General features: G+C 40.0%; 1 long non-coding RNA gene across 1 annotated transcript; it reads left to right on the top strand.

The window, feature by feature from the left end:
- The first annotated feature begins 5781 nt into the window (after positions 1-5781).
- On the top strand, positions 5782-24329 carry LOC114058798. The gene is made up of 3 exons (XR_003571534.1): positions 5782-5791; positions 17809-17814; positions 24196-24329. It is a non-coding gene; the product is annotated as an uncharacterized LOC114058798 (long non-coding RNA).
- The last annotated feature ends 681 nt before the right edge of the window (positions 24330-25010 follow it).

Here is a 25010-nt window from a genome sequence, read left to right as displayed (position 1 = left end):
TTAACCCATTTTAGCTGGGAATGGAATTAAGAAGCTGGCAATTTATGTATTAAAAACTCTAGTCTGTGCCTGAGACAAATGCAGAAGAGTATGATAGTATATCTTATGTTGGGGTTAATCTCTTTCAACTCAGTCTCTCAGAATTAAAACCTGGAAGGCATAACATATTATTAGAATGAGATGTGATTATAAACTCCAATATTGAGCTGAGTGATTTAGTAACAGCTTGAGGTACTCTTCTTGCCCTAAAACCTGGATATAAGAGCTTCTTTTGTAATGAAACCTTAAACTAGAAGATGCTTGTATGTTTTGTGCTTCATTAACCTCTGTAGCCTGTGGTAATTGTGGAAAATATCTCAAACACTTTTCCAGTTTGGGTGAATTTCATTAAAGCCCCTTCCTGATTTACTAGTGGGGATATATTGTTTTCACTAAAGATCAGCATCGGGGTTGTGTAGATTCACAACCTGGGATTTCTTCTAGAGCTGCTAATAGTAAGTCATTTACATAGGGAAGATAGTCACAATTTTATTCTGCTGTCAGTCATTTACAGAAGGTGGCACAGTTTTTAATGTGGGCCTTGTTACCTTCTAGACAACTGTATTATCCTTTAAGGAAGGTCTGAAACCTTTCAAATCCATGTCAGTGAATTTGCTTAGGAGGTGAGGGTCATGTTGCTTTGCTGTTCTGTGAACGATAAAGCAGCACAAGACATTCACGTAGATAAGCATTTCATTTTGACAGACCTAATGTGGCGAGGAATCGGTCAACATCTCCCTCCAAGCTTGTTTGTATTTATTGGAACACTGGAAGTGACCACCAAATGTTAGTAATGATAAAAATACAAGATTTGCCAAATTACAGTCCAACTGGAGTTTGGCAGCTTCCCACCCTTCTCTGCCCTCCCTCACAACTGTAATTACAACTGCCCCCTCTTTTGTTGGTGTTCTCCTTGCTCCTGTTCACCTCTTCTCACTTCATTAATGGGCTGCTGTATTTTTTTGTTGCTGAGCTACTGGCCTATGACTACATTCCTTTTCCTTTAGCCTACTCCTAACCATTGCCATGGATACAAACTTAGTTGAATTAAATACTGACAACATGTTCACAAAGAATAATGGCCCAGTGATGTGCGAGACAAAGCATATTAGAAGTTAAAGTGATTGTCCTAATAAGTTTTATTGAATATTAAGTGGGGCATTGGGAGGTTCTGGCAGTGACCCCCTTTCTAGTACATCAGGGGAGTTGTGTTGCCACATCCAGCTTTCCCTTACAAGCTGCTGTGCTCAGCATTCTCTTCTGACCTTGTCAAATTGTGTTTTGTTCTTAGATTGGTGTCAAATGCAAACCTAAATTACACATATGGGGATGGCTACTTAGCGTTTTCAAAAAGCCTTCTTTTATCACTGTGACTAAGAGATACTAGTTAATATATCTCATGAGAAAGTATTTTGGTGTGAAAAAAATGCTGAGCATACAGGCCCCATATTTAATATTTCATGTTAAAACCAGTTCAGCAAAAAGCAGTACCGTGTTTCTAACCTGTCTGGTACATTCAGGATAGTGTTTTGGCTTGGTTAGCTCCGTGTGCTGTGGGGTGAGTAGCTCTGGTGCCCAGCAGTTCAATTAACTTTTCCTTCTCTCTCCCTCCATTAAATAAAACTTTGTACCTGTGAACATAGTTTTCCATGGTACAGGAGAAGAAGGGACTTTTTGAGAGGACTTTTAAGCACCCTGTCAAATTCTCCAAAGATGTTGCTATCAGATTTGAACCTTGTTTAGGAATTTTATTGTACATGTTGCAAAGTACCTGAATCAGTTCTTTTTGAGAATGAATCCAAGGTTCACTGTTTTCCAAGATCAATCTCTAAGACATGGTGTGTTGTTTCAGATCCAAAAATTACTTTGCTTACCAATAAAAGGAATCGCCTGAAAATGAGAAGTAGGACAGGGAATGGGATGTCTCACAGGCTGCCAGTGCACTGTAATGACTTAACCAGAACCACTCTCAGCACTGCATTTACTGGGGTGGTTTGGATTGGTAACACAGAGCTGCCACCACTAAACTGAGGACTGGTTTAAGGAAATTCAGCTCCTAAATTCTTTGAGTGTGACTTATGCACGTGCAGATATTTCCTCGATGTTATGTAGTGATTTTGACTGCTGTGATAATCTCCTTAAGGGAAAAAACTACTTTTAACTTTTGTCATTAAGAAAAAAAAAAAAAAATGCACTTGGCCTGCTTATTTTGAGTGATGCTAAGAGCTGGGCATTGCAATGAGTCCTTATTTCCCTTGAGGCATTCAGAAGCCTGGTTAAGAATACATGGCCATTAATCTTTCAGTCTGTATAGGACTGATCAGTTGATTGTCTGCCTATGTAAACATTTGCATTTTGAGAATATTGAGTGCTCTTTATCAGTAACAAATTGCATATTGCCATCAACTAGAGATTTATCAGTGTTGTCATCCAAGCAGACCACCCACTGCTTTGGCTTTTATGATTTCTTTGTCAGATATTTGCATAGTAGAAGACATTATAATGAGAATCTACTTTGAAGGGAAGGAATTTCCCTATTTGTGCAGATCTCTGGAGCCTTGGTATACTCTTTATTAGATGTGGAGCTTAAAACATCTGTGTTTAAACTGATCAACTGGCATTACTCCTGGGGGAATAAAGCTATTTTCTTATTCCTGATTTTAACCTTTCATAAGCCAGTTGAACATACTGCCTGGAAATGGAACATGTGTGCCTTTTTCAACCCTTCTGTCTCAGACAGCCCAATTAAAGTGAAATGTGAGGGGTGATTGCTCCAGATGATATGCTGATCCAAAATTAAACAGCTAAAAATATTGAGTAGCTTCATTATAGCAGGGTCCCATATGCTTTTTGCAGCTAATAAGGGATGGTTTAAATAACAAAATTCAGGAAATAATGAAGTTGGTAAATGTTTGGAGGCACCCAGAGTGAGACTTCCCATACCCCAGGAAGGCTGTTGTACAAAACAGGCCATGGCAGATCTTCAGAGATCACCGTGTAAACCCCAGAGAGGAAATATGGACTGACTTCTAATCCCAGAGCAACTGCCTTCCCCAAACAAAGGAACTGTGTGTAAATCCTTTATTCTTTGACCACGGGAGGATTTGGAGAAATTGCTTGAAGCTTTCAGGTTCCCCCAAGACTTTTGTATCTGTAGTTCTAAAACTACTTCGAGCGTGTGGTGCAGATGCTCTTTCAGGACTCGGTGCTTCCCTGTTTGCTCTTGCTGGCCTTGTTTCTGCTGCTGCCATTTTGCAGGGAGAACAGAATATGTGGCAGGAGGAGGAGTGTTGCATCAAGTGCCTTGAATTACCTCTGCAATAAGAATCAGAATCTCAGTCAATTTAAACGTCTCTTGCGATGGCATTTTCCTTTACCTTGGAAAAGGGAGCCAGCAGGGAAAGGTTTCCTGCAGTGTGAAGGACTAATCAGTTAAGTACAGTCTGTGTGATAAATCTGTCTTCTCTGAGCACTCCAGAGTTACTTTTTCCATGGATAGTTGTCTCCTTTAAAAACCAGATTTATGTGTTTGTATTTGCAGACTGCTTGAATTACAAAGCAAATGGAGGCTCAGGTTATGACATGTCAGGTTTTCCACCTGTGGAACTGACCCACTTCCTTGGCTACTCATGCCATTATTCCACCCACTTCCAATTCCCAGGTACTTACAACTAATGAATAAATATAGGTCTTAAAAGGGAGCAGAAAATGCTGATTTTGGTATTTTCCCCACTGGCCCAGTATTCGGAATAGTGTTGAAACCTTGGAGTTAAATTTTGTCCTGTTGGTAGAGAAGGAAGGGGTTGGAATGGGGTGTAATATATCCATGAAAAGATGTAAGAAACCTTTATATCAATTGCAGTTATTCCTGACTTTGGGCCAAACAGCTCAAGTGTTTACTGCAAATTCTGCATGTGGCCTGCAGAGCAATAAACTGCTAATTACTTGTCTTCCTTTTAAAACAAAGATCTTTTCACTGGCAGTCTAAACTTAATCCTTGAAATTGCTGAACTCACATTGGTGGCAGCAGCTCAGCTCAGTTGGATGTGACCTACTTGAAATTAGTAGCTGTAAGTTAAGTACAACCCTGCATTTAGTATCACAGTGCATCTCTCCAGATGTGTACCAGAATATGTTGATGAGACTACAGCCCAGGGCAGGAGAGGCTGCAGCTGCACCTCGAGCTGGAGAGGCTCCTGTGAACGACTCATGCAAAAGTTTTCTCTATTAGCAGCTCTCTTAAAATGTGCCTGAAGCAGCGTCTAACGAATTTCAGGTAATGTTTTTAAAGATGCTTAACTGTGAAACAGCTGCAGTTCCTAAGGTGTTTGCTGATTACTTACTGATGCTCTGTCCCGATGTGTACAAACAGCTCCACTGTTCTTTGAAGCATGTCAGTAAAAGAAACACGAGGCTTTCCAATTTGGCTCTATAAGGCAGCGTTTTTAAGGATGAATAGGCACCAAGAAGAGACATTTACAAGGATTTAAGGAGTATTAAGTAGGCTTACTAGCTTTATTAATTATAAAGATAAAAGGGCAGTTAAAAATTGGTCAACTGATTCAGTCAGTGGAGTTAGAGATACGGGGAGTAGGCAGTGAGAGGGAAAGCACAACTTTCTTCCAGGTGCCTTTTAACAGCTCCTCAGCGATGTGGCAGCATCCCAAGCCTTCCTTCAACCACAAGAGCTATTTATACAGTTACACTTTTCATAGTTTTCAGTTTTCTGTGGTCTCTAGTAAAGCCAGGGATGGTTACTTCTACGTGTTCCTTACGTGGGCATTCAGTGAAATTGTGTGTCCTGGCACAGCCCACTGCTTTCTCCCTTTGCCCAGTATTTTAAATCCTCTCTGTCCCAAAAGAAATGCAAGGCCCAAAGGTCAATGTGAATGAGATATGAAGGAAAGATCTTAGGAATGCTCTTTGTCCCTTGCCCAGGTTCACTTGCAGCTGGTTGTTTCCCACTGATGAGTTATACTTGCTGTCTCAGGAACAAAATATCAGAGCATTTATGCTATACTGTAGGGAATTACAGAGGAACTGTATTGGGGGTCAGGAAAAGGGCTACAGAACAGAAAAGGGAATAGAATTTGCTGTGAAAATTGTGATTCTTATCAGGACAATAGAGTCAAAACAAATGTTTGGGAGCAGAGCTGTTGATTTGCTCAGGCGTTTTCTGTGTTTCATGCTGGTTAGAATTTTTCATTCAGAGTAACCCTAATTCCTCAAAACTGTGTGGAGCATTAACAAATAATCTTCCCAGCCCACTGTGCAGGTTACTGGCCCGTGCCACCTCTCCCATATAAAGTCATCTTTTGTCTTAGAAGCTGATAATCTGCAATGCTAAAGCTTTCCAAACATGACTTTGTGTATGGTAATAGCTGTTTATTACAGCTGATGTAGAGAGGGGGATCAGGGAACGCTGTGACACAATAAACCAACCAGCAGGTGACGAATTCATGCCTGCCCTGTTCAAAGTACTTTCAGATTGAATTTTTCTCTCTTGGGAAAAATTTGAAAATGTCTTGTGCTTAAACACAAGCCTCTTCATCATGAGTTTGCGTTTTCTTTTTTGGTTTCCCTGGCTACTGATTAAAATGCATGTCTTGAAAAGGTTTCCAGATAAAAGATACTGTTCTGTTGTTTGCTCGTACAATGAATCAAAATTTGTAATTTATGCATTATCATAATTGCTCTACCTGAAAGGAGTGTGACAAATGACAATTCATACACTTTGCTCATCAAAAGGAGTGTAACCCATTGGATGAAAAAAAACCAACCGTGTATTGGATTATGAATAACACCACTGATAACAAGCATAGAAAGTTACAAGATAAGTGAATTTTTTTGGTAAATATTCCTGTTTCCTGCCTGTCAGGTATTGCATAGTGTGGGCAGCTTCTTTGGTGAAACAGCAGCTTAACACTTGTGTTGTACAGATCACAAACATTGACAGGCTGCACTCAGGAGAGGAGCTGAGCTGATGTGACTTGCTCTAACATCTGTATGTAAAATTCCCACTGCTGATACAAAGCACTGTTATTATGGAAAAGCTGAAAATCAGGTACCAGGTTTGTTCCTCTGTGTTATGGTCAGACAAGTTACACCAGACACCAATTCAGACAAGGCCTTTTGTTGTCATAAGCAGCTGCTGGGTGTCAGAAGTGTCACCTTCTGTTGTCAGCGTTCTGCTGCTGTTTTCAAAAGTTGATGTGAAGTCTGAGCTTGTCTTGTGCCTGTATTCCAGCCATGGCTCTCTTCCTGGGAAGGAAAGGCAGTTGCTTCACGTGCATGGCTGTGCCCGTTTCCATGCACAGTTTATCCTGTGATCCCTGTCTGCCCCTTGGAAAAACACAGTATAAAAGACAACATTTAACTTCCCTCTGCTCAAAATCCCTGCAAGTCTGTAAGACTCAGAATTTTGTTAAAAGCTCTTTTCCCTCAGACTTCTCAATTATCTGCATAATTTATGGGTGAGACAAACTTACTGGGGAGTGTGTCTGCTGCCACAGTAACCATACCTCAGGAAATAAGAGCACCTCTTACTTACTCTGCATACTCTTTTATGTTTCTTATGATGCAGTCTGTTGAATGATTCTTACAGCTCACATGTTATTAGCTTTAGCCTGCTGTGCAGTGAGAGTCAAATGCTGTAACCTTGATGTGGGAGAGCTATTACTCTGCATCTTGCACTCTGGCCTCTTATCAGTTGATTCAATCTGCAACCTGTTATTTTTGATGGATGGAACTGTTGAGGGTGAAGGTTGACCTTGGAATAAGTGCACCAAGACCAGAGATGTCATGATGCAAGGTTTGTGCCTTAGCTACAATTATCACATTTATGTAACTTTGTATGGCTTTATTTCTGATCTTCACTGCAGACCAACCTCCTTGTGCTAATGGTGCAGGGGATAGGGAAAATCTCTGGAAAATTGATATAACAAATATCCTCTCTGACCTGAAAGGCTCTAGGGGTTTTTTTATCATTTAAGACTAATGTAGAAGTAATTTTATATGAGGGTGATGATCTCTATAACTTTCACATTCCAAAGAAAGGGAAGAGAGGAGAGAAACCTGAAGAACAGCTGAGAAACCAAAGGAGAAATACAAGTAGGTTGTGACACAGCATCTCTGTTGTCCGGTGATGAACATGTAAGGGAAAGGACGTGCTCGTTGGTGCACAATTAACTATGTTTCCTTCTTGACAGCAGTGAATTCCCTTGCCTACTGTGTCAAGAAATGCCTCATTCAAGAAAATAATTAAATAAAATATATTAACAGTGGAGATTTAGTGTCTAGGTTGTATCTCATAATATTTTTGACAGTATTCAGCAATCAATTCAGCAAGTCATGTCTCAAAGGGCTTTTCTTTTGTTAATAAACTTAGGTTGCATTCCAACTGCTATAGAACGGAGGGATATTTTATACTGATTAGAAATGGCTTTTTCATTTTTAATGTGTGTGGCTTGTGTGTATCTTTGCTTCAAAATCAATTATTCGTCACATGGGAAGTAGTTCACTACCAGCAAGGATTACAACTGGTTTAACTTTCCGTGCTTGGTGGCTGCATCACCTTCTGTCTTAAAAGAATGGCAGGAAAAAAGGCAAAACCATTTTTTTAACTTGAGTTTTCTCTTTAAGCATGTATAAGAATACTTTGCTATAGTATTCATCCAAGAAACAGCAGAACTTTGGGAGGATAAATGAAAAATATTGTATTAAAGGCACTTCTGTTGAGCTGCGTGGGCTGATACTCTACTGCTGTTTCTTTAATTTTTAAAATATTTGCAGTAGCTCTTTTTTTGTTAGTTGAGAAGAAAGCATTGGGAGTTGCTTAGAAGTTTAGTGGCATTTTTCTCTACTAGCAACCGGTGAGACACTGTAAAAGAGAAAGAACTGCTCTTGCTTGTTTTCATATAAACTCTAACACAGAAGAGCATGGGAAATATATCTGAGTTAAGGGATCATAAACTCAGTTGTGCTGGCTGGGGGGAAGTGGCTTTCTGTTAAAAACAGAAAAAAAATAAGAAAGGGTAACTTAATAGGAAAATAGGAAACTTTTAGTAAATGCTTGGTAAGTCTCCAAGAGGAAGCAATGGAGTAGCTTATTGAAAAGTGCTTGAGAAAGTTTCCTGTCTAGCCCTTATTCAATACCTGAGGGTAAAAGCTTGTGTATTCCTTACAGCATTGTTCTATATGTAAGACAGGTACATTGCAAGCTAAGTGAAAGGCTAAAATCTCCTGTTCTTCTCCCAAAAGACAGGATGTGGAAATTTCCTTTCCTGAGATGGTGCAGAAATATTCAGTAGACATTCTCTCTGTACCACTAGTCAATTAAACGCTTAAATTGCTGTGTCCTCCTCATATTTTATGTTTCATAAAATCAATTTAACAACTTGCTGCTGATGTTCTGGTCATGTGAGACTGTAGCTCTTCTTTTGAAGCACATAAGATCTGTGGAACAAGTAGGCAGGTGACTGAGGAAGTTCTCTGGGACCATTTACTGCTCTGATTTAGATGTGCTCCTGTGGTACAGTGCAAGTGAAGCTGGTGAGGAGGAAGTTCTTCCTTGCATCTCATTTTACATTTTCTGCTCTCACACTGCGTTTTTCAGATTCTGCAACACTTTAAGCACCAGAAATGTGATGTATCCCAGTTATGCTGTGAGCAGGAATTAATCCCCCAAAAGCACTGCTAACTGATCTGTAGGGTGGAAGTTGTTCAATCCCTTCTTAAGATGTGTTTACAGAAACCTGAAAAACTCCTCGTGATGGCTTTAGAATCAGAGGAAGCATCAGATTAATTCTCCATTTGTGGAGTGCTAGTCAGGTTGAACAAACAGAAATCTATAATTTATTACTTGAATAGGAAGAAATTATATTCCTCTGAAGTCAACACGATTTCAAGAGCTTTCTTAGAAAACTTTTGTAATTGAAAATTACTGGCTTGCAAAGAACAAACCTTTGGCAGAAGCACGTACTTTTCTTTCCACTTTAGCCAGGCTTTCTGGTTAGAACAGCGCTGCGTGTGATTTACAGCAGCAGGAAACCTTGTGTTTTAAGAACATGGCCTTATTTTGTATGTTGTACATCTCGGCTGAAGGAGAAATACTTGACTAAGAAGGCAAACGTGGGGAGCAGTGATGGCAGAGCTTTGCTGAATTGCACCACATCTGTTAGTAAAACTCAGCCACGTATATATTTAGGTCTGTAGCCATTCATGTTTTATATTTGTTATATTGGCCCACAAAAGCCCCAGCATACTTAGCAAGAGTTGTTTGGTTTGCAGTAGTTTTACATTTGTAAGTGTTTAACTGCTGATCTCTTTTGCACAAGTGATTTGTAATATATGAGAGAGGTAATTTTTATTTTTTGATCTTTCAGCTGCCAACTCAGAAGCACATTCTGTATTTTAATGATCATAAAGAGCGAGCAGGAAAGCTCTAAAGTCTTTAGATTTTTGAAAAATGTACAAAGTGACCAAGGGAAGGATGCAATAAACCCAGAAATAAACACCTAGGATTGGTCATTATATGGGTGTAGCTATAAAACATGCTGGTTCCCACCTTTGTAATATCCTTTCGGTATTTTAAGAATATATTCTGATAAATGTGAAGAACACAGAATGGTTTTTTTCATTATCTTTAACCTCTTCTGTCAGGATGACAAAATGCTTTCCAAACCCTGGAGCATGCCTTAGATCTTGAGTCACCCTGCAGTGAAAGGTAACTCCTCCTGCAGTGAAATGCTGGTGGATGTGCAGAGGAGTGTGAGGGAGAACCTGGGAAACAGGAAAAGAAGTGTCAGAACCAATCCAAACTCCTGGCTGAAACCTGGGAAGGCCAAATACAAATCCTGGAATAGAGGCAGGAAACAAACTGTCATTTGATGCTTTAGAAACAAAATGCTCTTAACCAAGAATGATCAGAATATGGTTAATGTTGTCTTTTGTCTGAAAACCACCTTTTGCAGGACAGTGACCAGCAAGGGCAAAATGAATTTGCACTGTCTCAGATGAGTGCTGGCTGCCTTTCCTGGCATTCCAATATTAGCAGTTGCACGTCCAAATACTGTTAAAGCCTGAAATGTCTCTGTTGAAGAGTTGGCAACTGTAGGCCACTTCTGCACTGGCCACCATACAAGTTACTGCAGGTGGGAGACAGTTTAGCCCATGGTAAAACAGAGAATGTTTTTACATCTTTGCATAGTCCATCAAAAGTTTTGTCAATCCTTGCATAAAACTTCAAAATTTATATTCTTAATGTCAAAAGTACCACCTCCTTATCTAAGCCCCAGCCTGAGTCTGTCCTGTCTCCTTAATAAGCCTCTGTATTTTTTTTTCCTTGGAGTTGAAAGCATGTTCTTTAATCAGCAGTGCTGCAGTTGAGAATTATAGGAACATGAAATTCAGCAGTTGTTGCGCTACAACCCAGAAATGATAGAGCGGGATAAAACCGCTGGGTTGTGGTAGCAATTTCCTCTCCTGTCAGAAAGTCTGGGAAAAGGGAAATTTGGTGAAATGGGAGAAGGTGTTGGTAGGAGAAATCCATGGTGATGAGATTTCTTTTTTTTTTTTTTTTTTTTTTTCCCCAGCTCAATGTGCTGAAGTCAGCCTCAGCTCTGACCCATGGAGGTATGTTTTATTGATAAAGGTGTGTTGACCACATACACACATTATTCCCAATTTATTATCATTTGGTAGGGGTTTTTTTTTATTATTTTTCTAGGAAAAGGAGCACAATAAACCCCAGTAAATTTGAATGAAAGATTTCAGAATAAGGTTGATCTGTTAATGCTGTAGCTTTCTGCAAGGTTGAAATAGTCTTCAAAAAATGCTTGAATCCAAGATTTGAATCAGGATCCAGCTCTGACTTTATTACCTCTGCCTATTCTTCTGGCTGAAACAAATTAACTGGATTTTTCTTTTGAAGGACAATGTGAAAGGAAGGAAAAAAGAAGGAAATTAACTAGCAAAGAACTCAGAATCCAGTTTTATTTTACAATTTTGGCTCACTGTGCTGCTCTTTATATCCTCTCCTTATCCTGAGTTACCCATAAAATAGTCTGATCTTTTGTACTTGGAAACAGAAACCTTGACTTGTCTTTTGGGTGGCCTGGGCTAATTCCATAGATTTTTGTGAAAACCTGTCTAAAGAAAAAAATCAGTTGAAATGATCAATAATTTTCATGTACAAGAGCCTGACATGTAGCAATATTTTCCATCTTACTCATATCCCCTGCCTTATAATTTTATCTTGTGCTGTTTGCAGTGTCAGATGTGGGTTTTTTCTATTTAAAACTGTTGCCTGGAAACTTGGAGCCTAATATAATTTTTCCCCCCCAACTTTAACTAAAGAGTAAACTGGAGCTTGGAACAGTTTATAATGTGACTTCATTATAAAATCCTAGAAATGTCTGATCTCATTTTCTCTAATTTCTTTGCTGAAGAAATTTTTTTTGCCATTCCGTGGCGTGTAACACCATAAGCACAGTTTGCAAGCCTAGATTTTGAGGAAGGTTTCTCTCTCTCCGTTCATGAACAATAAGAGTTCAGCCATCCAGGAAAAATACTTACACTCTGCTTTTTTCAATGTATATGGTTGTGTAAGTAGAATTTTATCAGGTAGCAATTTAGCGACTAATTTCTAAAAGCCATTGAAAGCTCTTTGGAAACTTGTGGAATTTCACTGCTATAAATACATAAAGCTCCTGAAAGCCCCACTTGGTGATTTCCATTAGATAACTTCTTTCAGTATGTAGTCGATGTGGTTAATGACTGGTGTTTCAGAGTGTGAATGAATTTGAGTGATCACTGCAAGAATAAGCAGCTTACCTAAATTAATATGTTTCAATCAGCTTTTGCTGCAGATATGTGTGTGCCACATCGCCCTTCACGCTTGCTTCTCCTTTTTAATTGTTCTCACGATGCCTTACACGAGGAGACACATTTTGTAAATAAGGTTTAAGGTTTAAATTATCATCTACAGTTCAGTATAGGTAGGAATGTTAAGTACAAGGGTAAAGCTGAGCAGAGTGAGGTGCTGCAAGAGAATAAATAGATGGCATTCACCAAAATTTGTAATTCACTTTTTTTTTTTCCTGTGGCAGAGCTGTGTATCATTATTTTTTGTGAAGGGTTTTTCCCTGGCCTGGCTGCAGCTTGAAGGGTCATCCTGAAATGCCTTTGAGGACTTGGATGCTTAAAGTCTGCTGAAGTGGCACTGGAGATACACGTTGCTAGGGCTGTGATTTAGAAATCCTTAATCCTGAGATACAGGTTACTGTCTCTGTTAAAAAGAAAACAACCCTCTGTACTTTCCTAAACTGCTTTTTTTTTTCTTTTCAAGCCACAGATCCCTTCCCAAAAATATTTCAACCTACGTAATTGTTCTATGAAACATCAAGCAATCAGAATGGTTGTATCTGCATGAGGGATAAAACATTTGATACCAAACACTGAGATTGGTTTGGGGTTTCTGTGGTCCAGGCTTTTCCCCAAGCCCTGATGGACTTTTGAGTATGTCTTTTTGTTTCCAGTGTAGATAATGAGACTCTGTCCAGGCTGAAACCTGTGAGGGTTAAAATTTTGATGAATGATTCTGAGGCACTAGTAAATAATATGATGTATATAATTTAATTTGTTGAGTTTGGCAGTTTCTTGTACAAAAGGAAACACTGAATTCATTTGTGACTCAGCTCTCACATTAACTGCTTTACTTGGCTTTTCAGCCTGTTGTAATTTGAACCATTAACTCCATGCAGTGCTGCAATTGCTGTTGAGATTTAATCAGATCTGATCCTGAGATCTTCCGTTTGTCACCCTGCAGATCTCTCATTTTTAGGAAGTCTGGTAAAAGTTCGGTGAACTAATATTTCATGATTTCCACTGTCAGTGTCACTCCTCTTTTAGGTTTTCCTCTCATCCAGGTTAAATGATATTCCACCATGATTACTCACTGGGCATACGTTCCTGATTTGTATCCTTAATGTTGAAATGATTTATGAAGTCTTGGAATATTTCATCTTGCATTATATAAACTGTAGTTTAAGTCCCTCTCTAAGGTGGTCATGTTGTTTGCATCTTCTGGCTGAGTTTTTAAAGATTCTAAATGAATATATGATATGGTGACAAGAGGCAGTACAAACACAAGAAAGCAAAAGTGCATAATTGATGCAAGAAAGCCATTATAATTACAATGCAATCTTTAAAACTTTCTTGTTACCTGCTCTTACTGATCCTCACTTGCCCATGCAGTGCTTTACTCAGGTTATCATATTTCCTACGATTTGGTTGCACTCCACTGATACTCTTTGTTTGTACGACTTTTAAATCTTACTCTGATCTCCCCAAAGTGCTGTTATTCACGTGAGCTCAGAGGTAAAACTGCAGCACTGAACTGACTTGAGTTTAGTAGGGACTCGGCCAGACTCTTCAATCATCTGCATCGTTTTTCAGGACCAAATTAACAGGGAAAAGCAAACAAACCGTGTGAGGGGCCATATGCAGACATGAAGGATTGTTCCCTCTATGCATGGAAGTTAAATCACTGCTAGCTTACCTTGATAATAGAAGGTTATAATTTTAATTAGTTTTTCACCTGTTTGAAGTAATTCAGTGTTCTTACGGTCTGTGTGGCACTGACAAAGGGGATCCTGTTTGTTTGCAGGCAAGTGTTTCTTAAAGAATAGAAAACTTTGAACTTCTGTGAGGCATGACCAGAACTAAATTAAAAAATGTTATCCTATAAATCTAGAATGATTTTCACTCTGGGTAATCCACAGTGTGAAACAGATTGCCACTGGGGTTTAGTTTGCAACCTTAGAGAAGCATTTGACATTTACTCAGATGTAAGATGGGGTATAAATTAACTTAAAAAATAATTCCCAGCAGCCTTGGAGGGAAGACAAGTCCTTTTAGACTCCCTCCACTCTTATCTAAAAGTGAATGCTTCTCTGAGCTGATTTTTCAGTTGAGTTCAGTTTTTCAGTCAATTAGATGGAGCCTGTATGTTTAATTCTTTGTAAACCAGAAGTTGGCTGCAAAAACCACTCCTACTGGTATTCTGCTTTTGCTGACTTTTTCCAGTATTCTGATGTGCATGTGTGATACTGCAGGGAGGTTAAACAGTTTGCAACAGCACTGGACAGGAACTGCAAAATAAGTCCCAGCCTAAAGTTCTCTCTCCCCTGTCAGCTCCCAAATTTAATAATGATGGAATTTGGGAAAGCGCCGTGAGCCGCTATCTGCTGTGTACGTGCGAGTGATAAAGTGCACGTGCAATAATAAAACACTCTTCAAAATCTGATCTTTGGTCTGTTAACATGCTGAACATGCCTTTTTTTTACAGCAGTGATTTATAGTCCGGCATAACCATGCAGAATCACTTCATTATATTTGAATAATGAAAAGAGTGCCATCAAGATGGCACGTCTCAGGGGAGCTTTCTGAGGCAATACTTTAAACAAATGACTTTTTAGATAAATTTATTATGAAGTGTGATGAAAGCCATTTTTCTTGGCAGTCTCATCTTGAGAAATCAATGAGGTTTGTTGTGCTGTAGTGTAGGGGTGGGTGTTGTTTTTTTTGTTTTTTTTTTTAATATCTTACATAAGTAAAGACTAAGTCCTTAGGAACAATGGTTGATATTTTAGTGGCACCATGGAAAGGAGATGTAACGTTGTCATGGGCAGATCTAATCCTGTCCGATCGTGTCTGCTAAATATTTGTGACCCAAACTTACAACCTAGACCCACAAAATTTATTAGTTGTTTTATAAAATAGTTTCCACAGGTATCCATGAGTTCTCCTTCAGAGCTGTTATGCAAAAATGTGGGGTTATTCAATTAAAAAAACCAAACAACACAACAAAATTCACCTAAGACCTGTTCTGTCAAAGGAGTACTCAACCTTTGTACTGTCATTTTGTTAAAATATGTTATGAAAAGTTTACAAAACCACTAAGAAATCAACAATCTTTCTGTTTGTGTAACATTATAAGTAACATTTCTATTCCTCTGGCACATTTAGCATCCTTGAACCTCTCCTTTCAATATCTAACTTTTGAATACTAGTAAGACACAAACTGTTTTTTCTCCAATCTGTGCATTTGTTTTGTTATCAAAGTTGTTCTACAAGTGCATCTTTTATATTTAGGACAAGTATGTGTTGAATGAAGATATCTCGAGCTGTTTGTTGGAAATCTGCATTTTGAGCTGTGTTTTCACTTTTAGCTTTCATAATGTTATTTGAAAATGTTTTTGTGTCTTGAGGTGACCCCTCCTTGACCCTTTTCTAATGGAATACCAATGCAGTAGTAGAATATGATTTTAAAGGGTCTGGTGCTTTTAAGAGGTGGAATTATGTTTATGTGACACATAGAAAATTCACTGTCCTTTTTCTTTTTCTTTTTTTTTTTTTTTTTTAACTGCTACAGTTTCTGTGCTTAAATACAGATATAATTGCCTGAAATCCATTAACAAATACGATAGGAAAATCATCTTGATTGAGACTCAGCAGACCTGGATTATTCACCTGAAATAACCACTGAGTCTCCTTTAATCACTTCTTTTCTGAACCTTGAAAATAGAGTATTTGCCAGTTCTTGTGGAGGGTGTCAAGCTCTACAGACAACAAGCACTGAGTAATCGTTATGTATTACTAATGTAATGGATAAGATTCTCCAGGGATATAAAAAAGGGAGGTACAAAAGGTGCTGGGGAAATGAACTTACTTCTAGAGCTGTAGCTGACCTCTTCTTTCACCAGTGCTAATCTGCAACTCAGAATTTGGTAGTTGTCAGCTGAGAGCAGGAGGTGGCAGAGCTGTTCCTGGAGCTGCCAGGGAGCTCCTGCAGGTAGGAGAGAGCAGACACCTCTATCTGCTCCTGTAACTGCTCCTTGATCCTCCTTACCCAAACACATTTCCCCAGGTCCCTGAATCAAACCCTGCAAACAAGTGCTGCATGATCAGAGAGAAGTTAGTCACCTACTTTACTGACAAGATTGTTTGCAAATTGAGCAATTGCAGTTTAAGGAATTTAAAACCTGATTTTACCTACGAGGAGTGCCAAGAATTTTCTTCCTCTTTAAGGAATAAATTTTACCTAAAATTTAAACTCAATAACAACTTCTGTTGGGAAGTTCACTAGTGAGTTACAGCGAGGTCTAACATGCAAAACCTTGAATAAATGGATTTTCTGCTTGTCCCTGCATTTGAATGTTCTCTATCTTGTTACATTAACTTAAAAGATATTCAGTCATGAGGAATAAGTAACCGTAATCAGTTTTATTTTTTTTGAATTCCAGATTTTCCTACGGTAAATGCAAAGCTGGTCGTGCTTAATTCCTCCTAATGGGTTAATTGATTCAGCAGCCGCCGAGTCCGCAACCTGCCTTCTGGTTCACTGAGTCACTAAATGTGGGATCGAGACGACGCTTTTATTTCTGTTTCGTTTGGTGAGTGCATTTTGATCGGAGCTGTGAAAGATGTGAACTGATGGCTTTAGGGAGGAGACCTGCCCTTCACCTCGGGCAGGTGCAGCCCCAGCCTGTGCAGGGGGAACGTGCTGGGGCTGTGCAAACACACCGTGCCCTGGGGGTGTGTGTGTGTGTGCCGGGGGAGATGGATCTGCCCTTCACTTTCGGGTTGGACTTTCTATTGAACTAATTCATAATTTGATTTTTGACATCTCGGTAATTACTGCTGGCAAAAACCAGTCATTTTAATGGTAGCAATATACTGCAAGCACATTTAACTTTGGTGGCAACTTTGAATGACTTTGCCTCAGCTGCTTGCCTGTTCTTTGTGGGTACTGTTTACAATCAGCTGAGGACTTCCAGGGAAGCCTTTGGTGACACTGTTGGCTGCCAGCAACTTCATTGGCTCCATCAGGCCAGGGTGCAATTTCAAGAGGTTATTAATTCCTCCTGCAGCTGACCTGCACAAAACACAAAGGGATGTGCAGGGTCTGACTTGTTGGATCTGATTTCTTCCAAATTCTCGTGACCCTTCAAAAGCTGCTGTGATAATCCCAAATGCCCCCAAATGGAAACGTTTTCTCCCCAGCCAAACCAAAATGTTCAGCAGCAGCTTTTCTCCCATATCTCAAACTGTTCTCATTGCCCAGGCCTCTCTGCCTGTGTATTTGCTGCCTGTAGAAGGCCACTAGGAGGGTGAGACAGCATTGAGTGGAGATGCTGAGCTCTGAGAACACTTTTGTTACCTGTGGGAAACATCTCCTGTCAGGAAAAGCAGCTGTCAGTTCTGATGAGATCTTTGTTAGGCACAAGGCAGAACTTGAGGAGCACTTTCTATAGTGCTGCCTGTAGCACAAGCTTCTGTTTTGTGATTTTGGTGACAATTTGGAGCTTTTCAGTGCTTTAGTAGCCAACAATGAAAAATCTCTCCTCTGTAAGGACAGGTCTTTTTCTGAAGTAGCAAAGCGCTCTGAAGAGCTCAGAGCCACTGTTCATGTGTACAGAAGATCTGGTTAAAAAAAAAACAATATTTAGCTTCTGAGTTAATACAAGTTTTTCTATGGGTTTGGAGAGAGAGGACAGAGTTTAAAAGAGCAGCTGAAAGACAGATTATACTGATGAGAGCCCCCCAAAATATCAAGAACACTTCATGGGCAAATAATAGGGATAACCTGAGTTCTCCTTTCTTTTCTTCCTGCTCACAAATCTGTTTGTGAATGCTTAGATTGAAACAACATCACTAGCCAAATTCATTGAAATGAAGTCATGGGTTTCTGAATCCATTCACAAGCAGTTGTCAGTATTTGACATGAGCTGTATCTGGTTTACAGGGACTTTAACTGTTCTCTGTCACTCAGGTTGGATAAAGAATTGGTTAAGTTTCTCTTGTGGATATTTCCATACCCTTAGAGATGTCTGAGATTGCTCTAATAGTTAAATTTTACAATCTGCTCAACAGTGATTTTCTAGTAGGGCTGTTCATTTTGTAACACTTGTCTGAGCCCACTTTAAAGGGTGTTTCTTAGGCATTTGCTCAGCTCCCTCCTTGCTGTTCCTGAGCATCTCCACCACTGCAGCCCCTGGTGTGACTGACTAAGGGACTACACACATGACATGTGTGAGGTAACTCAGTGCAATCAGAACTTCCAGTCAGTTCACCATCAGACATGGAGTGTTTCCACACCACTGGGAGAATGAAGCCAGAGGAATTCTCACAGCAGCTACACAAATTGGTTCGGGGGGACTGACACCTGTGAGAGGGAATTTTTAAGGCGTCCAAGAGCAATCAGCAGCAAATTGTTAACAATGTCTTTTGGGGTGTTTGAGGCCATATAAATTCTATTGGTTTTCTGGCTTTGTGACTCACAATTTAATAATATCTGGCATAAGGAGTATTCCGACTGCAGGTTGGAAATGCAGACTGGAATGTGGAGGGAGAAATCTGGGCCTTTTTATTTTATTAAAATATTAAAACATTCTGTCCATACTTCTATAGCCTTCAGCAAAGGTTAAAGGGAGCATTTTGCATATTTGTTGGATATAAGTGCTCACTTTTACCACTTAAAAGATTTTTTTTCAGTGTTTTTGTTTGTTTGTTTGTTTGTTTGTTTTGACAAGAGATCTACAGTTTTTCCAATGGTTTATTCATTTATGAATTGAAAGGACTTGAGAGTTTTGTCACGGCAAAAATGTATTTCCTCTGTTGTATATATTTTAGACTGGTTGGGGATTATTTTTTTGGTGGTGGTGGTAAATAGCCCATTAGAATGAGGCAGTTGGCTTGCTCTGTGTTCCTCCAGTTGGTTAGTCCTGCTCATTACTCTGTGGTACTGCTAAATCCTTTATATAGTGTTTTGTAAAAGATTAGTCTAAAGATACGGCTGCAAAATCAGACCCAGCAATATATGGAGTTCAGATTTCTGCAGGATGTTTCTTGTGCATTCAGGATGTATTTCAGCTACAACACTCCCAACATGAGAGGCTGAGGGCAGATTAACCTTGGCAGTTGGGATTTGAGGTGTAAGGCGGGGATTACAGCTACATGTGTTTGCTGCTCAGGTAGCTGATGGAAAGAGGTTGATGTTCTGAAGCCATAGGATTATGTCTGGTTAATGTTTGATCCCACAGTAAAATGCCTACCCAGACCCCATCCTTCTTGGCTTAAAAATATCAATATTATTTTGGTGCTGTTAAAGAAAGTGAAGAAAAGGTAGTGGAAAGAGCTCTGCCTGTTTGGGCTCTCAGCTAAGCCACTGTTTAGCAGTTGTTCACATGAATGTCTGCAGTAGAGGGAGTGTTGTGGAAGTTCTTCCTGGCTCTGCTTTGCTTTGTGGCTTCAACTTTCTTCTGTGGAAAAAAAGATGGATGAAAGAAACAGTGAGGGGGGAAAAAAGGACACTGGATATAGTACAAAATGCAACTGCTGGAGAGCTGAACTGGGCCAAACAGAGGAATGGAAGATGCAAGTCTTTTGATTTCAGCACTATAGATGGTCCAGACAGAGCACAGGGACATCCTGGAATGGCTTTCCTTGGTCGCTGTTTCCCTATGGGGACTTCTGAGCTCTGTGAATGACTTGCTGGTGTCCAGCTGTAGGTGTCCTGCAGCAGGTCCTGGTTACCGGTGTTTGGGAGCTTTAGGAGATCCCTTCCCTGTGGTGGGATGTGGTGATGTCAAGGGGAGGAGCAGCTTTGCTCAACTGGAACACAGAGGAGCTGGACCTCATTCAGGTCAGGTTATGCAGAGTTCCTGCCAAGGAAGGGTCTGCTTTGGTTTTAATCACCTTGGGAATTAATGACTAGCTGGGAGGTAGCCATCCTTCTGTTTGAATACGATATTATGCACTTGCATAATAACTTGCAGAGTTGGTTTTGTTTTCTTGCTCCCAAGGATTTGCAGCTAAGCAAAAAAACAAAGCAAAAAGAACTTGAACTCTTGCACCTCTAAAGATAACCGAGGGTTGTGGTAGCTGCTGAGTAATACAAACATGTGGATTTTAGAGGGGAGATTCTGTTAAAGAATTATTTTTTATTTTAAAAGCAGAGCCCTATTCAGCATTTAATCTCCCCCTTGTTATTGCTATGGCATTTGGCAAGAATATTACATGAGATAGTTTCAAAAATGTAATCCATCTTTTAATATCAAGTAAATAGAACATGTTAGGAATGATAAAAGCCTGAATTCAATTTTAACCACTGGCCAGATAGCCACCTGTGACACTCTGTGAATGAGTCCCAGTCAGCGTCTCCAACAGAGAGAGCTGTGGGGATGCATAGAATGTTGCCTGGAGTGCCTCAGGAACTTCTGAATGGGATTTGGTTTTAACCAGCCCCATGTCCTGCAGGGAAATCTTGATTCTTTTTTTTTTTTATTCCCCCCTCCCCAGGATGCAACATTAAATTTCTTAGCTTTCATTTCACAAAGATTCAAAGTGAGGTTTCAGGAATATATTGATCGAACCAGAGCTGTAATTCATGGAATCCTAATATCAGACAAACTGTGTCAGGGGCAGGCTGAGCTAATTTGTTGTGTGGCATTTTCTGATTGCATGGGTGTGACTTGAAACTCCTGGTCTGGCTGTAAGTCCATAAGATTGTTTGTTGCTATGAATTACTAAACGTAGAAGGATTATTAAGCCTGTACACCATCTGTATGTGGGAGTGAAAATGAGCTATTAAAAAGATTGAAAATATGAATGTCTGAAATTAGAATTAGTCACACTCTTTTTGGTTAGATTTGCAAGTCTCCCACTCAGAGAACTGTTAAATACTCACTTTTCATTCTTTAGTCATCTTTTAAATTACGTCTGTTTCGATGTAATTTTTCTAAGCCTTCATTATTCATTAATTATTTTGTTAGGGATTAACATATTTTAGGTATTGGAGTGTTTGAATGGATTTAATGCTTATTTCCTCTACAGCTGTCCATTCAGACGACTGGCAGCTCTGCAGCTTTGTTGGTTTTGAATTCTGAGCTCAGCAGTTTCAGTGATCTGAAGATGATGTGCACTCAGCAATTTGAAGATGAGTTTCACTTTCAGTGGCCTCACTTGGATGACCAGAAATCCCAGGAACAGGAACTTTATACATTTAGGCTCAAATGTCTTAGGGTGATATTTGCCTCATTTAAATTTAAGGGGATTAACACAAGGCAAGCATTTCAGAAGCTTATCCTGGGAAACTCAAGCAAATCTGGCGTGTTAAATAATGCATATTCTGCTTTTTGCCTATTTTTTATTTTACACCTTATAAGAGTGTGAGTGGAAAAAGCTTAAAACCCCCAGCACTGGCCACCCTGCAGCAGCTCGGATGGAATGGCATTGTGAAGGGAGATGCCATGGAAACTGCAGAGACAGTGTCAAGCTGTTTAATGGTGAGTGCTATATTTAGGCTTTGGTTTACCCCAGTGTGAATGGCAAATGGAAGGTTTGTTTAGTGGTCTCATTTCCTACCACTTCCAATCAGAAATAATGAGGTGACGCAGAGCCCAGGGTTGTGCTGCCTTTGCTGCCCTTCAGACATGGAGAATTGGCCGCTGGTAACCAGGACTGTCCTTCAGAGCACTTTCCCTCTCTTCCTAGATCCTGGAGCATCCCTGCAGCAGCTCCAGCTGGGAAAATACCAGGAAGGTCTTTTCCAAGGGAAGATCTGTGATTTGAACCTGTGAGCAAAGTAGAAGTGGAGTGAGGTTGGAAAACATACCATCAAAAACGGTACCCAGAGCAGTCTTGCAGCTGTGACGGCTGAACAGTGCAACAGATCCTGACAGCAGTGATTCCACAAAAACTGGTGTGCTTCTCTTTATACCTTTACAAAGACTTTTTAAACACCACAGTAGAAAGAGAGATCTCATTACCAAAGTTTCTTTTTGCTTGCTTTAATGCAATTCATTGGTGTGTACACTGACACGTGACCATGTGTGCAGAGGGGCATTGCGAGGCAGTGCTTGTTACCTTGCCCGTTTCAGATTCAGCCGCTACAAATCAGACTTTATTGTTAAGCCAAGACAGTGCTGCTTTCAGAAAGAAATAATCACTCCTGGAGCAGGGTTTGAAATGCTCTGTGCATAAGATCAGCAAACCTGGGCCCGTCAAAACTGTTTTAGACTGTTGGGAAACTTGTGAAGTCACTAACTAGCACAACCTGGGTAGGAACAGCTCAAATGTAAGCTCAGCTCAGAACAGCCCTCTGTCATTCTGTCCTCTAGTTAGGAAGACAAAGAGGCACAATAAGGAGAAACAGATAAATTGGAAGTAAAGATTAAATCAATAATAGGGGAAAAACTTTAACAATGTGATTATCTAGATAAAAAGCTGGTCTCAAAAGACCCAAGGCTTGACACATGAAAAATTAATGGGAGAAAGCAGTAGCAAATAGTTTTCTAGGAGTGATGTTGTATTGGCAGGAGGATGGATAAGATATTTACAGAGCATTTAATTAGGTTATGTCCAACAGTATTATGAAGTAGGTGAATGTGTGGATTGATTCACCTGTTTTGGAGTCATCTGAAGTTTGTACAATAAAGAAGAGCAAATTCAGCTGGAACAAAACAGAGTATCTGCAGAGGAAGATTTCATATTTTATAAAAAAATTCTGGATCGGAATATTGATATTAAATTCATTATTAATGCATATTTTCTACACTGATATTGGGAGCCCCCGGTGGTCCAGGGGAAAATACACTGCACTGTCACTGCAGAGACCCGGGTTCGATTCCCGGTTGGGGCCCCTCCCCGGGCAGATGGAGCTCGTTAGCCCTGTAAGGCAATCCATCTACGTCCTGAGGACCTCGCTGCCACCGTCCAAGTGTGCTTGGCCCCGGCAGATGAACCTCAGGATTAAAGGGTGGGCTCAGTTCTGCGCACACTGTGTCTCACCTAAAAAATCCAATGCGCAGGCTGGAAGGTGGAAAGACCTTCCCCGGTTCTTCGTTCGCGAAGAGACTGGCCATTACACTGATATTATATACTTTACGGTCAAAATAGAAAAAGACTAGTTTGCAGCACAATACCTTGTCAAAAAACCCAGTCTATTTAATCTTGAAGAAATAGGAAGCCATATCTAATAGCTGCTTTTTTTTCTTTTGTTTTTGGTCCAAGTTAACATAAACCGGAGTTGTTGATCTGATTGTATCTATGGCTTTGAATTTGTTCCTATGTTGTATTATATATATCTGCTTTAGGGGTTCGATTGAACTTTCAGTGTTTTACAGCCTTTTTTCAGTTCTTCAGTCTCCAGAGAATGGTGAAAACTTGGTGATAATGGTTTCACACTGAACTTGCAGATCCTAACGATAAATGTTTTGGGTTGGTGTTACCTGAAGCTGCCAGTTAGACCACACCACCAGTCAGCTGGTTTCTGTGCAGTGCAACTGTCTGATTAAAGCTCCTCGAATTTAAAGCTGCAAGGAGCAAGGAAGTGTTTGCACCACTGTAACCTGGAGTTTTCACTGCAATTCATTAGAGCAGAGTAAGTGTGTTAGTTGTGTTAAACAGTGTAAGGAATAAAAGGCTCTTTTCAGCAGCTGCCGAAGAAGATGTAAAAAAGAACATTTAACACTCATAATTTTAATGAAACAGAGTAGATCTACCCTGTTGCTGATTTTGGGGGAGTGATAGGCTACTTTATATAGTGTCACCAGCTACACCAGGAATTGTGGCCATGGAAGTGATGAATTAAGCAATAAACAACAAGTCTCTGTATATGACATTTCATTTTTGGATAGCTGTGGAAAATAATGTAGAAGCTGCACACAAGTGCATCGATTCTGCTTCCTGGCTTGTGCAGTGACTTATTTCATGGCAACACTGGTGTACAGAGCCTCTGGATCACCCTGCACAGTGCACAAACCAACACAAGAAACGCTTTTTATCCTCTTGAGTAGTCTAGAAGAAAGTAGATCCCTTTAGCTGATATGCAGTAAGTGCTGAGTTATATCTCTATTGTTTTGGATAATACCTGTAAGTCATTGACCTTGTGTGTAATATTTAAATATATAGGACAAACTCACTCTGTTGCTGAAACACAAGAGAAATGTACAGCCTTGGGGCCGTGTCTGCCATCCTCCAAGGTGCCTGACATCTTCAACTAAGCTGCTAGTTATTGATGTGTTTTTCTCCAACATGTGGGAGAGTGATGTCCTGGGACCTCAGAGGAAGGGAATTCTTATTCTCTTTGCTGAGGTGGTGAGCAGGTAGGGAAAGTTTTGGGAGTAAACTTGAGGTAGTCTGTAGGGTAGTGAATGAACATACTTAGGTATAAATGAGGTGATCAGATGTGGTGAGGTAGGGAAAATTCTGGGGGTAAAATCTGGGGCAGTCTGAGTGAACACTTTGAGGTAAACTGAGGCAGTCAGCGGTGGGCAGGTATGGAAAATTTTTTGTGTTAAACTTAATCTCCTGAGTAAAGAATGACTATTTAGTGGTAAAAATGAGGTACTCAGCTGTGAACAGGTAGGGAAAGTTTTGAGACTGAACTTGAGGTGACCTATGGGTTGGAGAATGAGCATATATAGGTGTAAATGAGGTGATTGCATGTGTATAGGTAAGGAAAATTTGGAGAGTAAAATCTGGGGCGATCTGTAGCAGAAAGAGTGAAATTTGGATGGGAATGATGTGTTTGAGGAGGAAATTCAAGGCATCCTGTCCTGGTTGACGTCAGCCAGGGTGCCCACCCTGCCTGTCTCACATGGGTCGTCTGTGTTAAGCACATCTCATTCCCCGTGAAGGGAAAGCACTGCTGGAGATGGGCCAAGGTCTGCTCCCAACTGTTTATGCATCTTCTCAGCTTTCATTGTTTCTCTGGTGATTGCTTCCGTATATACAAAATCTGACAAATAATTGCAGTTTGAAGGGCGTGCTTAATGGAGGGCCATAAAAGTGATTCACAGACAACTGTAAACTGAACTATTACACTAAAGGATAAAAAGCTTCCTTAATGAGCTGTACAAGACAGTTATCGATGTATTTATGAAAACATTTCCAAGTACATGCAACCT

The sequence above is a fragment of the Empidonax traillii genome, unplaced genomic scaffold (genome assembly GCF_003031625.1).
Source record: "Empidonax traillii isolate 1590-97213 ecotype Southwest subspecies unplaced genomic scaffold, ASM303162v1 scaffold187:size1931383, whole genome shotgun sequence".
Lineage (NCBI taxonomy): Eukaryota > Metazoa > Chordata > Aves > Passeriformes > Tyrannidae > Empidonax > Empidonax traillii.
This window is presented reverse-complemented; position numbering and strand designations above follow the sequence as displayed.